The following is a 16697-nucleotide window of genomic DNA, read 5'->3' on the forward strand; positions in this document are numbered from 1 at the left end:
GAGCGCAGAAGGCACTGATGTCTTTCAAGGCAGAACTGCTCCGGGCGGACCGTGGTGACGAGGATGCCTCCCCGCCTGCCTTGGATAGGGCCCATCGAATCGCTGAGGTCGATTTCCGGATGCGAGACGGAACCAGTGTCTTACTTCCTCCACTACACGGATATCAGCAGTACAGCGCACTCGCCCTCTCACTCCCTCCAAGATTCTGGATGGACACGATCGCAATGCACTCAGGCTTCTGACGATTCTCCAGCAGTACAGCGCACCCGCCTTCTCGCTCCCCCAAGTCACTGGATGGACAAGATCGCCGTGCACCTAGGCCTTTGACGTTCTCCTGCAGTTTGCCGCACCCGCCCCTGTGTGCCTACTCGAAGACACTGGACTTAAACAAACATTTTCCCCCCAGGCGGCTCATACTTCGTCGCCTCCACAATCTCTTGTACACGTTGCACATGAGACGTGTATACTACCTTCAAGAGATCTTCCTGCATTCCACTGCCACCTTGACCACTCGGTCCTCCCTGATCCTCTGGCCGGGTTGTAATTAACGCCGCCCTCGTGAGACCACCTTCTCTTTTTACAACGTCACACAGCCCTGAAGAGTCACGGGATAATTCCCTCTTGTGACGAAACACTTGTCGACTGGTTGTTTTTCTTTTGTTGTTGCATCATTAAATAACTTTGAACAATACACTGGTGTCGACCGCAGCAATTTGAACTATACAAGACATTTATACCATTGTTGTATCCTTACTACGTGTGCCCAGGACTGTGTTCTCATAACTGGTGTGGGTTCTTTGACTCACACATTTACGGGTATTATAGGGTATTTCCCCCAACCCGGCAGCACCGTGTTTATTCCGAGCATAGTAAACATAACGCGTACTAGTCTGAGCGCCAATCTTCCTGCTTTTACTAAAAACCCTACGTCTAGATATCAATGTCTGGTGCATAGCACACTTGGTGGAGAAGTCACGCCAACTGGACATCCCGGCTTGCCTTCTCTCGATTGACGTGGAAAAGGCATTTGATAGAGTAGACTGGTCATACCTTAAAGCGGTACTACACAAAATAGGCCTTGGGCAGGGCTTCATCACCAAAGTCATGTCTTCGCACACAGCGCCGACAGCTTCCATCTGGGTTAACGGACAGGACACCAGTTTGATATCTCTACGTCAAGGCATGTGGCAGGGATGCCCGCTCTTGCCCTTGTTATTTGTGCTGGCAGTCTAACTCTTCGCCATCCGAGTACGTGACTCAGATAAGATTAAAAGCATAACCTTTGGCGGCCAGATACATAAAATCAATCTGTTCGCAGACAACCTCCTCCTTACCCTGACGCCTCCTGACATATCACTCTCCAGCGTCGTGGAAAGCTTTCAGGCCTTTGAGGCAGTATCTGGCTTTAAGATCAACATGGCTCAGTCGTCTGTGCTTTAGCTGAATATCCCGACTCCATAGGTGAAAGCGCTACAGAGTTCAGTACCTTGTCAGTGGTCATTGGACTCTATCAAGTACTTAAGTCTTCATATCATTCCCACGCTTGCCTCCTGGTCCTGTGCCAACTGGTCCTCCCTTCATGCTTGCAGACATTAAGAGGTGGAAACCTTTATATGTCTCCTGGTTAGAGCGCGTTAATTCTATTAAAATGAACATCCTCCCTAGGGCGCTCTGTCTATTCCAGACACTGCCTCCAGAGGGACATACGTGCCTTTATATGGAATGGGAAACAACCTCGAATAGCTCACTCGCTACTGATGCGGCCATGTGACCGGCGGGGCCTGGCCTGCCCAAACCTTCTGGAATACTATTGGGCAGCGTACTTAAGATATATCTCCGAGTGGGTGGTACGCGAAACTGAAAAGCATTGGTTCCACATAGACCGTGCAGTGGCATGCAGGCCTCTGTGGGACCTTGCTTGGCTGCCTAAGCGAGCCTGCCTGTGCAGCGGATATGTAGCCACGCCGACTAGGACAATGGTAGAAATCTGGGACAGAGTAGCCTGAAGAGTGGACTAACCACGTCCCCTAACGCCCTTATCGCATGCAACCCGGACTTCCCCCAGGCCACTCGGTGCCCTCATTTTGCAGTTGGAGCGAAGGGGACTGCCAGACACAAGGGGACCTTTTTGTGGGAGGCACTATGAAGTCCTTTGAAAACTGTAGGGCCGAATTCACTCTCCCAGCCACCACACGTCTCCAATATCATCAACTGTGACATTGGGCATTACACCCTGGGGTCCACTCTGCGACTGCCTGCCACTTCAGCCTTTTTGAGAAACTTGTGCGTGCCTTTGATGGTACATGGGGGCTGATATCCAAAACCTTTCAGGTGCTGCAACACTTGACTCTAAATCGCACCCATATATATCAATCCGCGTGGCATGATACTACCTCGGGGGGAATCACCACTAAACAGTGGGAAACTCTTTAGCAGGACATCCCTAAAACCGATCGCAGCCTCTCTTTATGCGAGACTGTATTTCAAACTGATGTTTCAATGGCATTATAAGCCTGCCCGCTTGGCTAGCATTTATTGAAATGTCTCTCGACTGTGCTGGCACTGTGGGGAGGAAGAGGGAACCTTTTTGCCATATATGGTGGTCCTGCAAATTGATTGCTACGTACTGGAAGGAAGTCCTGGGGCATATTTGGCATCATAGGCTTCCTGCTCCGCACCTGTATGTATCACGCAATTATTCTGGGTATCCGCCCGCCTGACATAACGGCAATGGCCCAGGCTGACTGAACCCTTATAAGCCAGCTACTTCTGGCTGCCCCCTTCTGTGGCACAATGGTTCGCTCAGGTATGGCGCCTCCTGACAATGGAACAGCTATCCCACAGCTTAGCCAACACGGATAAGAAATTCCAGCTCACATAGAGGCCACTGATACATTACCTTATGTGTATAGAATTTACATGCTTCACCCCCCCAAAACTTAGGGCCCTCCAACTCTTCGATAGAGAATGATGCATAAGACCTTTACACTACTACGGAGATTGCTGCATGCTACCGCCGACTGCCTCTTCTCTCCCCACACTGAGCGATGCTGACACCCGCGCGCGCCCTCCATTCGGGACACACTGCGAGCTGCATAGACCTTTCTAGTTTGACGTCTCAAGTTTACATACAACAGTACTATTTCGAAATTAGGCATCAGAACAAGAATGGTTACTTGAAGCCACATGCATAAGTACCAGCAGAAACCTCACTAACATATGATGGACAAGATAGTAGCTAACATAGTTACTGTGAAGCTTAGTCCTGTTTCTTAATCATGTGTAATTCCTGTCAGTGGCATTGGTATGCAAATGTTGTGCTTTGTGCTTATTGAGATAAAGCTTTTCAGTGCGCTTCCCACATGAAGATGTACCATTGCTAATCGCCCTTGACATCTGAAGCTGGAAAATAGAGTGGCCAGCCCGAAGGGGTTGTACGCGACTTGCTGTGTACACACTGCTCTTGACAAATCCTACATAGATACGTGGCCGGCCCGGTTTGGGTTGTAGGCGGCATGCTGTGTACAGCAACAACTGTTTGATCATAATAATAAATAAAAAATAAGATTTATCGTGAAAAAAGTAAAGCCTTTGTTATTCACAAATTGTTCTTCAAAAGTTACTGTAGCCAAAAAAAGGACCCAAAACAGTAGAAAATGTACTCCAGCTCAGATCTGGATGTCCCTTTGGTGAATTAAAAAAAAAGTTTATTAAACTGAAAAATGAGTACAAATATTTGTATGCTAAATAGTAATTCTAAATTAGTTTGATGTATTTATTTTAAATGTAGAACAAAACAAAAAAGTAAAATGTATTGATTAGAATTGATTAATTTAAATTAAAATAATTTTTCTAAAGTTTAAAATCAAAATACATTTCCACATAAAGTACAAAAATAATTGTAAGAAAATTAAATTAAACTTTCAACGTAAGAGGTTTTATTTCAAGACCCTACCTCTATTATTGTCTGTGGGAGGGTGTTGCTGTAGTAGTAGTAAGCCATGTGTATTTCTAGACTTATTACTTACATTCATTAATATGGCTCCCACTCCTGTTTCGTGGATGGAAACATGTAAGTCTACACTTTTGAGAAACTTTACACTTGTAAAAGTTGAATATTCCAAAGTAGTAAAGTTACTAAAATGTGTAAAACTAAACTTGCACTTGTAGATTTACTCACGTCTAAGCTTAGTGAATAGGCACCAAATGAGTTTGCATCAAATGGTTTGCTTACAAAGACAAGTGCATAGCCAGTTAGCTCTGGAAAAAGATTAGGGGAAGGGAATTAGAGAGAAGGATGAAATCATTTTTCAGTGTTCTAACCTTTGCTGCTGAATACATTGAGACTGTAATTTGCTGAAAGCAGCTTGTGGTTTGGATGTTACCTTGCATTGTAATCACATTGCCCCACAGGTGAGAACACAGTTGAGTATGTACATTGGAGGATAGTAATGCTCTTGTTCCTGATCATGTCTCCAAGGGACTCGTAAGAACATAAAATAAAGTGGAATTTTGAGAGTTAAAAAATGGAGAATCCAGAACAGCAGGTAGACTGGTCATGCAATTAAATCAGCAACTTCTACTACTTGAGCGCTGCAGAAGTATGACTGCATGATGCCGTTAAGCTTCTATTAAAATGAGAACCATGGAAAGATCATGTAGAATTAGAAATCAATCATCACCTGCATCATAGATTTGTAATGCATTATCAACAAATTGTGCTGTGGAGTTTCAGGACACCTGCATTTTGTGATGCCTGAATGTGAGTTCTTTTGCAAGTTCCTTTCATAGACTTAGGGACCAGCTGTACGACCATTCCATTTTGCGAGTCGCAAATTGCGCCTCACAAAATGGAATGTACAATAGTGTCTCAGACACTGTTTGTGATTCACAATTGGGTCGCAAATGACCTGCCTCAATAATGTTCATGGGGCAGGCCGCAATTTGCGACCCCATTGGCAATGGCCAGCACTCACAGGGATGGTGGCCAGCTGGGATCAGCAGACAACCATGTCTGTGACTGCTTTTTAAATACAGCAGTTTTTTAAAAATGCAGCCCACAACTAAAATGAAACCTTTCTGTTTCACTTTTTAAGAGTATGCAGCGGTCCGTGGGACCACTGCCTGCTCTTAAAAAATATTTTCGCTGCCTTTCACAAAGGGGTCCCACCTTCCTGTTTGCAAGTGGCTTACCACCTACTTGGAGTAGGTGGTAAGCTGCAAGTGTTTTGCGACCACAATTGCGGTCTCAAAATGATCGTACATAGAAGTGCAATTTGCTATTACGAAGGGACCCCCTTGGCACTCCCCTTCCTAATAGCGCGTCTCAAACCCTATTTTGCGAGTCGGTAATAGTTACTGACTCACAAAATAGGGTTGAACCATTGCACAAATCTATTTAGTGGTAGCAAATGCGTCGATTTCCCATTTGCAAATGCAAAAAAAGGGTCATACATCTGGTCCTTACTGGTTTATTTTAGACGTGGCACAGTTGTCAATGCAAAGGTACATCTTTGATTTGATGTAGGTTTTTGTGGTCACAACAAGCAGTTTTTTTTCAGATGGAGATTCACCCAGTAGCATAACAATAGCCCCCGCGGCCCCCACGGTGCAAGGGGGGCCCATCTCCAGGGGACCCCTACGGCACTGTGCACAAGCAGGCCCAAGAGCTCCTGACAGGGTCCGGAGCTTAAGGAGCCCCCTCCATGTACTTTGCAGGGAGGGACCCTCAAGTTTCATTACGCCACTGGATTCACCTGGCCTAACCTTACTCTCCATGGAAATTCCTCTTATTAAATTAAATAGTAGACATGATCTCTAGCAAATTAGAGCACATGATTTAAGATACAAATTTTACCACAGTGACTGTGATTGATTTAACCCACAAAGACTAAGGGGCTCATTAGGATGGCGGTCGGAAAATCACTCCGACCGCCATGGTAGCGGGAAAAGACCGCCCGCTAGCACTGCGGTATAGCCACCGGTCCAATTAGTATGCTCCGCAGTTGAAATCCGACCACGGCGGTCGGATTCCGGCAGTTAACATTGCAGCGGTTGCTGCTGCCAGCAGCACTGCCGCGATGTGAAAAGGAGCATGTCCTGCAATATCCTGCACTGTGTGGCAGGCACTGGACAGTGCCTGCCACCTGGTACAGGGAAATGTAGGGGGGTTCCATGGGTACCCCCCAGTGCACCCACAACCCCACCAAACACATTGGGGGCCCGCATTGGGCACCCAGAACCAGTCTCTGCCAGCCTTTCAATGGCGGTCCCACCGCAGCAGAAAGGCTGGCTACCGCTGGCATCCTAATCGCGCCGGCGGTGCTTGGCCCTGATCCACAACAATAGTTGTGGTCCAGCTCTGCTCGCAAGGCAAGCGGGCAGACTGCAACCGGCGAATATGTGGCGGGTGGAAAATCACACCATCGCGGTCACGACCGCAATGCTAATTGAACCAGCAGTTTTCCGGCTTTCGACGGCAGGCGTATGGCCGCCGCCGGGACGGCAGTTGCCACCGGCGACCCGGTGGCGGTCATCCGCCCGCCATCCTAATCGACCCCTTAGTGTTTCAGCAAGATGATGGTTTTATGAAGGTCACCAATAAAAAATGTTGAAAAGTTCCACCAGCCAACTATCACTGTGTGACTGAGGGTCCTAGGTGAGGTACTTTGAGCCCAATGTACCTGACCAAAAAACGATTTTGCAAGTCAGAAGAGCATTTCCTACTTGCAAAATGGGTTTATACACCCATACTGAATTTGAATCAATGGTTTGTGACCACAGATATGGAAGCAAACCATTGCTCAGTTACTGACACCTCAAAAGAGTTGGTAGCTGATTTGCAAAGTAAGAGGTGTCCTCTCAAGACTCCTTCCCTTTTGTGAATGCTGTCACTAGCCTTGGGGAAGTAGACAGTGCCCCTGGGGACCACTGCTTACTCACCTCAATTTTGGCTGAATTCAGATTTTTTTTAAAGCAGCCCATGTTTCTATAAGAAACATGGGCTGGTTTTTAAAAAACTGTCCTGTTTGAGATTACAAACACTCGGAAAGTAGTCTGTGGTTCCTTGCAGGCTACCATCCATGTCCTTGTAGACAGTTACAGGGGGTCACAGAAAGCAACCTGCCTAATTATATTGATTAGACAGGTCATTATAGGACCCCCTGTGCCTGGACATTTTGTGATGGGACCTATTAGTACAGTGATAGCATCAAAAATTCAAGATTAGTCGCAACATGTTAGTGTGCAATTTGCAACCACTTTTTGCAACCAGTCTTTTAATACAACCGGCCCAAGTGTGGAAAATAAGACATCCAGTCTCATCTTTTAAATTGTATTTGCAAAAAATAATATGTGTTGTGGCACTATCAATGAATTTGAGTTGGCAATCACTGGCAGGATTTCGGTGTGAAAGCATGTGTTACAGAGTGTTTGGGGATTTTTATGTGACAATCTGTGCTTTCAGATAGATGCATTATTATTGCTTTTGTGGATTATTTCTAATGGTTTTGAGAGGTTTCTAACAGCTATTCAATGAGATTCATGATGCAGTTGAAGATAACATTAAAAACTACTGACAATCATAGATAAATGAAAACACACCAGGAGAAGACAGCACCACAACCTGGAGAGGAAAAGGAGTTATAGAAAATAATAATCAGTTTTTGAAAGTCTTCTTAACTCTGTTTATAATTGTTTTGATAGGCAAGGAATAGTGAAGGGAGTTCCAACATCCTTCTGTCTAGGGGAAGAATGATCTTTGCCGTAAGTGACTACTCTAGATTTAGCCACATGTTTAAGAGGCTGTGGGCAGAGCAATGGATGCATTCACAAAGGTAAGTTAACATGCAGAGAGCTTTGAAAATGATGATATATACCCACAGCTATGTCCAGATCTCCTCATGGTCGGAAATTACCATGTTCATGCAGGGATATCTATTTAGATTAAAGGACCGATCACGATTGTGGAGGTCCGGGCACTGCCGTGGTGTCAGCAGTGGGATCATCGCAGCCGAGTAGGCTGTCCGACCACCCGATTACGAGCATGGCAGTCAGACAGGAACAAGACTGCTGCCACCACCAGAATCCTGGATCCCACGCCGGCGGGGATATTGGAGGCGGTACTGATGCTGGCACAACCATGCCAATTACAAGCTGCATTTCGGCAGACCTTTTCATGGTGGGGACCCGACCATGAAAAGCTTGGCGGGAAAGCATAGAAGGGGCCCAAAGGTGCTTTTGCACTTTGGGGTTTGTGGCCCCATATGCGGGCACTGTTGTGCATGCACTGTGTGCCATGTAGGACATGTTGCCTGGCAATAGTGCGCGTACGACTATGCAGGTGCTGTAGTGCAACAGCATTGCCTTCATGCTCATTCTGTGAGCCAAAGCATGCCACCACCTTAAGACCACCAAGACTGCCTCAGAGACTGGCACCCCTTCCACAAAAGGGTCTGGCCAGTTTGATTCAGACTCTTCGCAAGTGGATAGCTTGCATATGCCGAAGGTGACTCTGGGATCAGTCGACAAACGCGGATTGGATCTGTGATACTATTATACTAAACCAGGGTTATGTTGCGAACCTGGGCACTGATAATGACTTTGGCCGGCGTGAAGTTAGTGGGCTCTCACTGTTTTCTGGTAATAGCCTACCCCTTCTCGATAGTCCTGCTCCAGACGGCTGGTGGGGGCCTTCCGATGATAATGTTTGTATGCTCGCAGTTTGGGTGGCTGGCCGTTGCTGGGCTGCTCTTGTGATGGGGAGTTACTGTTTCTGGGAGTTCTTGGTTTTGTTCTTACTTGCAGGGATCACACATTTTTGGGTACTATTCCCAAGATTAGAGGGGTTGGAGCGGGTGAGGGGGGACGCACATCTTTCATTTCTTCATGGCTGCTACACCTTAGACACTGAAATTTCTGTCCTGGAATGTCCAAGGGATGGTATCAACCACTAAGCGTCATAACATACACACGTACTTGCGGAGGCGGGAGATTCAGGTGGCCATGCTCCAGGAGACACATCCAATGCAGACTGAAGTGGAGAGATTACGCAGTGAGGTCAGTTGTTTGCCACCTCATATTCAGCCTTTTCACAAGGAGTACTAATATGTATTAGAGTAGAAATCCCGTTTGAGCCTTGACACACCTCCATAGACATGAACGGCTGTTTGAATTGCTTAAGGGTAGATGATGGGCCGATATATTACTTTGGGTTGCATCTATGCTCTGAACCAAGACCAGATACCATTTCTATATCCACTTTCAACCTCCCTGGCCCCATTGGCTACCGATGAGCTTCTTTTTGGCAGGGACTTTCATTGTATAGCGGATGTCTCTTTGGACCACTCCTTCCCCCCTGTCCAGGGCCCTTACACACTAGGTTGCTGCTGGCTTTCGTGAGTGGCTGAGGCACAGGGCCTTAAAAGATATTTGGCGGACCCAACACGATGACGCCAGAGATTATTCCTTCTACTCCCCCATATATCAATTACATACATGGATAGACACATTTGTGTGCTCCCACAGACCCAGCCACTCCATCACCCATACTGAATATTTTGGGTGCACTGTTTCCGACCACAGCCCATTGCTGATGGAATTTAAACCAATGGGGGAACATCCATTTATCCCTCTGGGGAGATTAAATCTGTCATCGCTGGAGGACTCGTGCTTCCAGGAATCCCTAGGGGATGCAATAGCTAGTTATTTAGATATTAATAAGGATTCAGCAACCACGGAATTGATAGAATGTGAGGCTTTTAAGGTGGTGGTGTGAGGGCATTGTCTGAAGCGTTCCGTAGGTATACAATGTGAGATACACTGGGATCTGGTGGAGCTCGAGGGTCGGTTTCATAGCCTTGAGAACATCCAGGGCAGGAATGCCACAGACCCAGATGGCCTTCAGGAGGCCCAAGAGCTGTATAGTGCTGCATTGGAATGGCTCCACTGCGACCGTTATTGGGTTTATCTCTCCAGCGTTCAGGAGGAGGAAGGGCACCCAGGTAGGCTGACAGCATGGCTCATTAGGCTGGAATCCCAAGGGGCCCCAATTACCCATGTTAGGACGAATACTGGGGACTCCTTGTTTGCACCGGGACCTATCAATGCCCTGTTCCGGGACTATTATGTAAAACGATATAGCCTGGCGGTACCCAGCACACAGGGAGCACAGGCAACTTTTTGAACACACTGATGCTGTGGGAGCTGGACCCAACAGCCAGGGAGAAATTGGGGGCTCCAGTGTCAGCTCAGGAGATTCGCACAGCCATTAAAAGTATGGCTACAGGTAAAACCACGGGCCCAGATGTCCTACCTGTGGAGTTATACTTGATGTTCGCTGCAACACTTGCTCCGAGACTTTGTATGGGGAGTCCATGCGACCGGGGAGGTTGCCTGCATCTACGCGGGATGCTGTTGCAATCCCTAGCTCCAAGCTCAACACTCGGGGAGCTCGAACCATAGATTTCCTTCTCCTCTCCATGCTTAACATGGATTTCAAAATGGTTAGCAAAATTCTAGCTCTTTGTTCACTCCCCTATATGCCTACTCTTACACATAAAGACCAGAATGGTTTAATCCTGGCACAAAACATGCCATTCAGTCTCCGAAGATGATATCATGTGCTGTACCATCCGGAGGTACAATCCCTCCTGCAGGCAGCACTAGTGTCAGTAGACCTAAAAAAGGCCTTTGATACGGTGCGCTGGGACTTCCTGTTTGAGGTTATGGAGAAGATGGGTTTGGGGATCGCTAGGTTAAACTACTTTATATTGCCACCACTGCCTGGGTTAAGACTGGCAGGACAGTGTCCCCACAATATTAGATCTTTTGGATCAACCAACAATGGTGCCCTTTGTCCCCACTTTTATTTGCATTAGCCATTGAGCCACTAGCTGTGTTCTTATGTCAGTGGGAAACTGGCATGGGTCTGGCGCTTGGGGACCAGGAGCATATTATCTCCTTACATGCCGATGATCTTTTACTTTACTTGGCCTATGTCACTTCAGGCTCTTCAATAGCATTAAGCCTACTACAGGAGTCTGAGCATTTCTCTAGCCTTCGGGTCAATAGGGCCAAGACCCACTTGTTTCCTGTGTCCCGCAGACCCTTCATCCTCCTGAGCTTCCCTTGGACTTAATTTGGGCTCAGACCATTTTTTGCTATCTGGGTACACAGATGTTTCATTCCCTCGAGGACGTGCTAGATGGTAACCTTGCGAAAGTTATCCAGTCAATCCGATCCTGCGTCCCTTTTTTGGTTATGCTGCCACACTTGCTTTACTTTTTTATTAATCTTCAGGTTCGGATGCTATGTCCTTGGTTCCATCAACTAGACACTCTGCTGCAAGAGCTGATATGGGACGGGGGTTGCCGGACGGTGTCCTTAGAGTCCTTCAGTGCCCTATTAATGAGGGGGGTTTGGGAGCTCTGAACTTCGGGTTATATTTCTTAGCTTCCCAGATCCTGAGGATTACACAGTGGCTTGATGGGCTGCGGCAGGAGGAGCTGGGACCAGTGGGGTCTTCTGTCCATATGGGAGTCCTGTTGGCTAAGTTGCTTTGCCCGGTAGTCGCGATCAAGCACCCGGCTGTATTGTTGGCGACAGCCCAGCAGTGTTGGAGGTGCTGTGTGGCTCAGACAGTGGGGACTCCCCTGTACACTCCAGCTTTGCCCCTGGTGGGCCTCCCACACAGTGATCCATTAACTTTCTTTAGAGCTGGAAAGCTTTCAGCTTGGATAGACACTGGATTGGTGACCGTGGCCGATTATTATCAGCAGGGTGCCCTCCTTACCTTTGAGAAACTGGGGGCTAATTTAGTTTACTGGCTGGTCAATTCCTCCTACATGAAGCCCTGGTCTGAACTTTTAGAGAACTTTGCGAAGGGGGCCGCCAGGAACCCAAGGCACATACGGTACTACAGCTCCTACTCTCCTTGGGTGCGCCGAGACATCTAGTGACGTGGTTCTATAGATCACTATTTGAGATGTTCCGTAAACCTTTGTTGAAGTTGAGTTAGAGGTGGGAGGCGATATTTGAATGGTAAATTACAGATTCAGACTGGAGTAAGATACTGGCTTATCCCAGGAAAGCCTTGAGTAATACGAAATTGAAATAGACGTAATTTAATTACTTACACATGACCTACATGAGCCTCCATAGACTCCAGGTTGTCTATGCAGGGGAACTACACAGTTGTTCCTAATGCAGTTACTTGGATACAGACTTCATCTACATGGCCTGGGGATGCTTTAGACTGCGCTCTTTCTGGAATGTGGTCATGGCCACTCTGGAAGCCATGCTGGGACGCACTCTTGAACCCTCCGTGGAGGTCTACTTGCTGGGGCTTTTTCATCGGCCATAAAAAAGACAGGTGAGAACTAGATTTCTTGACCTGGCATTTTTCACTAGCTAAAAGGAGGATAGCAATGGCCTGGAAGGCCAGGGCCAGGCCGGTGGTGGGAACCTGGATAAGGGATTTTACCCAGTGGGCTGGAGCTGTGGGACGGGTGCTAGTTTGAGAGGAGTCTCAGGGACTGCGGAGACATCCGATAGCCAGGTTGTGGGCAGATGTCCTAGAAGCTTGGGAACATCTGGAGAGAGAAACAGTGGACAGCTTAGATTACCAAGATGATACACTTGTAGAGAGAGGTATGCAGTCACAGATGCCTATGACTGAATGACGGATAGATAGGTGCCCTGGGTGAGGAATGGACTTTATTGGAGGCACCTCACAAATATCAGACTTCTTCCCCCTGGATTCCACCCTTGTCATCCTCCACACGGCAAACACACACATTCCGACATCTGAGACTGAGAGTTGAGTTCAGACTTTTCCTCCCCTTCCTGTGCCCACTCCATTTCAATCATCCCTAGATCATTAGTCTCATGAGATCCCTGCACTGGTTCTATGGGTTTAAATAGTTGACTATTTTAGTATTGGCCTGCCCCAGGTATTCTACAGGTGAGAAACTGGCTACTCTCATTATTTTTGTCCCATTACAGCTGGGCTACACATCACAATTATCCACTCCCCTGTTATTATTTATGCACTGGTAAGCTTTATCCACTGAAATTGTACTGTTTTCATTTATATTGCCTGATGGTATGCTCATTTGTTTGAGCATGGTATTTCTCTAATGCCTTCGGTGGATCCTTTTGTAATCTGATTTCTATATCATTGCTGTGTATGCACCTGAATGCTGTCTTTTAGAAATGCCAATAAAAATATGTTAAAAAAAAAAATCCTGTGGGGGTGCACGGAATCTGTTTGGCACCATCCCAAAGTTTATGTTGTCTACAAACGTGCAGTTCCTACTGATTGGTGGAAACTACACAACAGAGGGGAAGCTTTGCAAGAGGTCTTACTTTAAGATTCAATGAAGACAGGGACAGAATGTATCTCTGTGGAACACCTATATAAACGTCGAAATGTCAACCATTTTTACCAATTTGCTAAGAATGACAATAAAGAGTTGACAACAGTCCTTGAAAGGCCTACCTTAGACAGTCAAGTAATTGGGATAGCATGGTCGATAGTGCTAAAGATTTAGTACTGTCAGCACCCCAATACCACTGCTATTTAAATGGACAGGTCATCCAGCATGGACTGCACTGCCAATTCAGTGCTCATTCTCTTCAGTTAATGTCTGTATCACTGTGAGAAGGCACATTTCTCCAGCAATTTGCTTGAACAGGAGGACAGAAAGGAAATTGGGCAGTGATTGTGTTAAATGGTAGATTCTTCCATCAAAGATGAGATAAGAGTAGGTAGATTTCCACAGGTTCTTTATTCATAAGTTAGTAGATTTAACAGCTCAGCCACCCAACTGCCTCTCACTCCTCTCCTCAAGATTCTGCCTTTCAGCCAACAGAACTTCCCTATTCTAGAACCCTCAGATGTCATCACAGCTATGATAGACAGCTGACAATCTGACACATACAATTTGATATATACAAGATAAGGAGTATATAACTTTACAACACATCTCCCTTCTTTACACACTAAAATTTAGATGAAGAGTAAAAAAAAAATACATAAAATACATAAACAATAAAAGACATTATCATATAAACATCATAAAATCATTTTACTACATAGTCATTCAAATATGAAGGAATGCGAGAAATTCTGTTAGATTTGCTTAAGGTTCCTGAGACATCTTTGTTATCAGCATTTTTTGAAGAATCACTCAAATGAAGCATCTTACCACATACGGCAACTCGACTTAAATTCCACACTCTATGGTCAGAAGTCATCACGGCATTGTCAAAGACCTTAATCACCTTCAAAGGTTTCGAGAATTTGGCACCAGAAACACAGAAACCAGGTCTTTTGATCATGACCAAATCACCAACAGAAACTTTAGTAGTTTTAACAGCATGTCTCACATCGTAATTTTCTTTACTTTTCAAACACTTATAATCCTCCCTTTCCTCCCAAGAGCTTACATCCAGAACTCCTCCCTTGGCAGAGATACATTTGTTAACCCAAGGTGGTTCCAAAAAGGTATCAGGTTGTCTCCCTCTGAACAAGGAAAAGGGTGACTTTTCAGTCGTAGTATGAGGCGCAAAGCGATAGACACCAACTCTCCTAGAAACTTCCTCCTTCCAGTCAAGACAATTCTGTTTAGCCAGAGAGATAGTGTCTTTTAGAACCCTATTGAACCTCTCGACAGTGCCATTAGATTCAGGGTGATATAAAGCACATTTTTTGTGAACAATACCACAATTAACAAGGAAATCTTCCATTTCCTTTGACACCAGCTGGACACCATTGTCAGTCAGCAAAGTTTGTGGTATGCCTTCCCTAGAAATTAATATTTTCAGAAAATCGATAACAGTTTTTGTATTAGTATTTCTAGTAAAAGAAATTTCAGGCCATCTAGAGTATAAATCCATGACTACAATAACAAAGGTATCAGACCCATCACCATGCACTGGTCCCAAAATATCGAGAGCTATGTCCTTCCAAGGACCACTGGGGCACGACCTTTTTTCCATGGGCTGAGTCCTGATCTTTAAACTCTTCTCACTTAGAGAACATTGGACACACTCCCTTACCAAACGCTCAATTTGAATGCCCATTCCAGGCCACCAGTAAGTAGAACGCACTCGTTCCTTAGTTTTAGAAATCCCTAAGTGTGCCTCATGAGCTAAATCCAACAGAGCTTTCCTTAGAGACAAAGGTGGAACTAGTCTGTGACCTCTCCATAACATTCCCTCACAACAGGACAACTGTTCCCTTACAGACCAAAAGTCTTTAACAGATTGACTTCCTTCTTCCTTATAATGCCAGCCCTCATGGATAAGTTTCAAAACCTCTTGAATAACTTGATCTTCTTGACAAGCATTTAGCCAGGAATCTTGGGAAATTACCTTGTAATCAACTTCACACACAAAATCATGGGAATGACCAAACTCTGAATCTAAACTGTCACTAGATTGAGTAACAGGGACAAGTCTTGAAAGTGTGTCGGCAACATAGTTTTCAGAACCTGGAACATACTTGCCTGAGAGATTAAAACCCTGCAACCCAACAATCCACCTGGAGATTCTCGGAGAAATTGAGTCAATACCCTTACTCGTTAGTACCTCACACAACGGTTTGTGATCCGTCCTAACTACAAATGAAGTTCCCCAAAGAAATTTTTTAAATTTTTTAATGGCCCAGTAGACAGCAAGGGCTTCCCTCTCAATAACAGAGTACTTAGATTCAGCACCCTTCAGACTCCTTGAAACAAACATAATGGTGTTGTCAGGATTTGTGCCACCTTGATATAAAACAGCACCAAGACCCTTGAGACTACCGTCAGTAGAGATATGTGAACATTTAGCTGGATCAAAGTTTCGAAGATTAGGAGCATTCTGTAACCTGTGCTTTATTTCTATGAACTCTTTATCACACGAATCATCCCAGACAAATTTTACTCCCTTTTTAAGTAGATTTCTCATGCTAAAAGTAGCTTCTGCAAAATTCTTAATAAATTTGTTGTAATATTCCGCCATCCCCAGGAAGCGCATGAGTTCTTCCTTCGAAGAGGGGGCAATCAGGTCTCTGATGGTGCTTACCAATTCAGCCTTGGGGACAACACCATCAACAGTTATCGTGTGACCCAAATAATCAATTTTATCAAGGCCAAATTTGCACTTCTCACGCTTAAAAGTGAGATTGTGAGCAGAAATTCTATCCAACACTTGTCGTACCCTTTTCCCATGTTCCAATTCATCACATCCAAAGACTAAAATATCGTCCTGGTAAACGCAAACACCAGGAACATTGACTAACACCTTTTCAATGACTCTTTGAAAGACAGAAGCAGCAGAGACAAGGCCAAAAGGAAGTCTTATAAATCTAAAGGTACCAAACGGGGTAACAAATGCAGTTAAATCTCTGGAGGACTGATCAAGCAGAATCTGATGGTACGCAGATGTTAAATCTATTGTGCTAAACACTTTAGCACCACTCACCATGCTTAACAGCTCTGAGATATTTGGAAGAGGATATTTATCAACGAGAACACATTTGTTGAGTTGTCTGAGGTCCACACATAATCTCAAAGACCCATCAGCCTTCCTCGCGGCCACAACCAGAGCCAACCAGGACGTTCCTTCCACCTCCTCAATAATGCCCTGTGATTTGAGCTTCTCTAACTCCTTCAACATCTCATCCCTAACAGTGAAAGGGACATTACGTACTT

Source organism: Triturus cristatus, chromosome 2_2 (assembly GCF_964204655.1).
Source record: "Triturus cristatus chromosome 2_2, aTriCri1.1, whole genome shotgun sequence".
NCBI classification, from domain to species: Eukaryota; Metazoa; Chordata; class Amphibia; order Caudata; family Salamandridae; genus Triturus; species Triturus cristatus.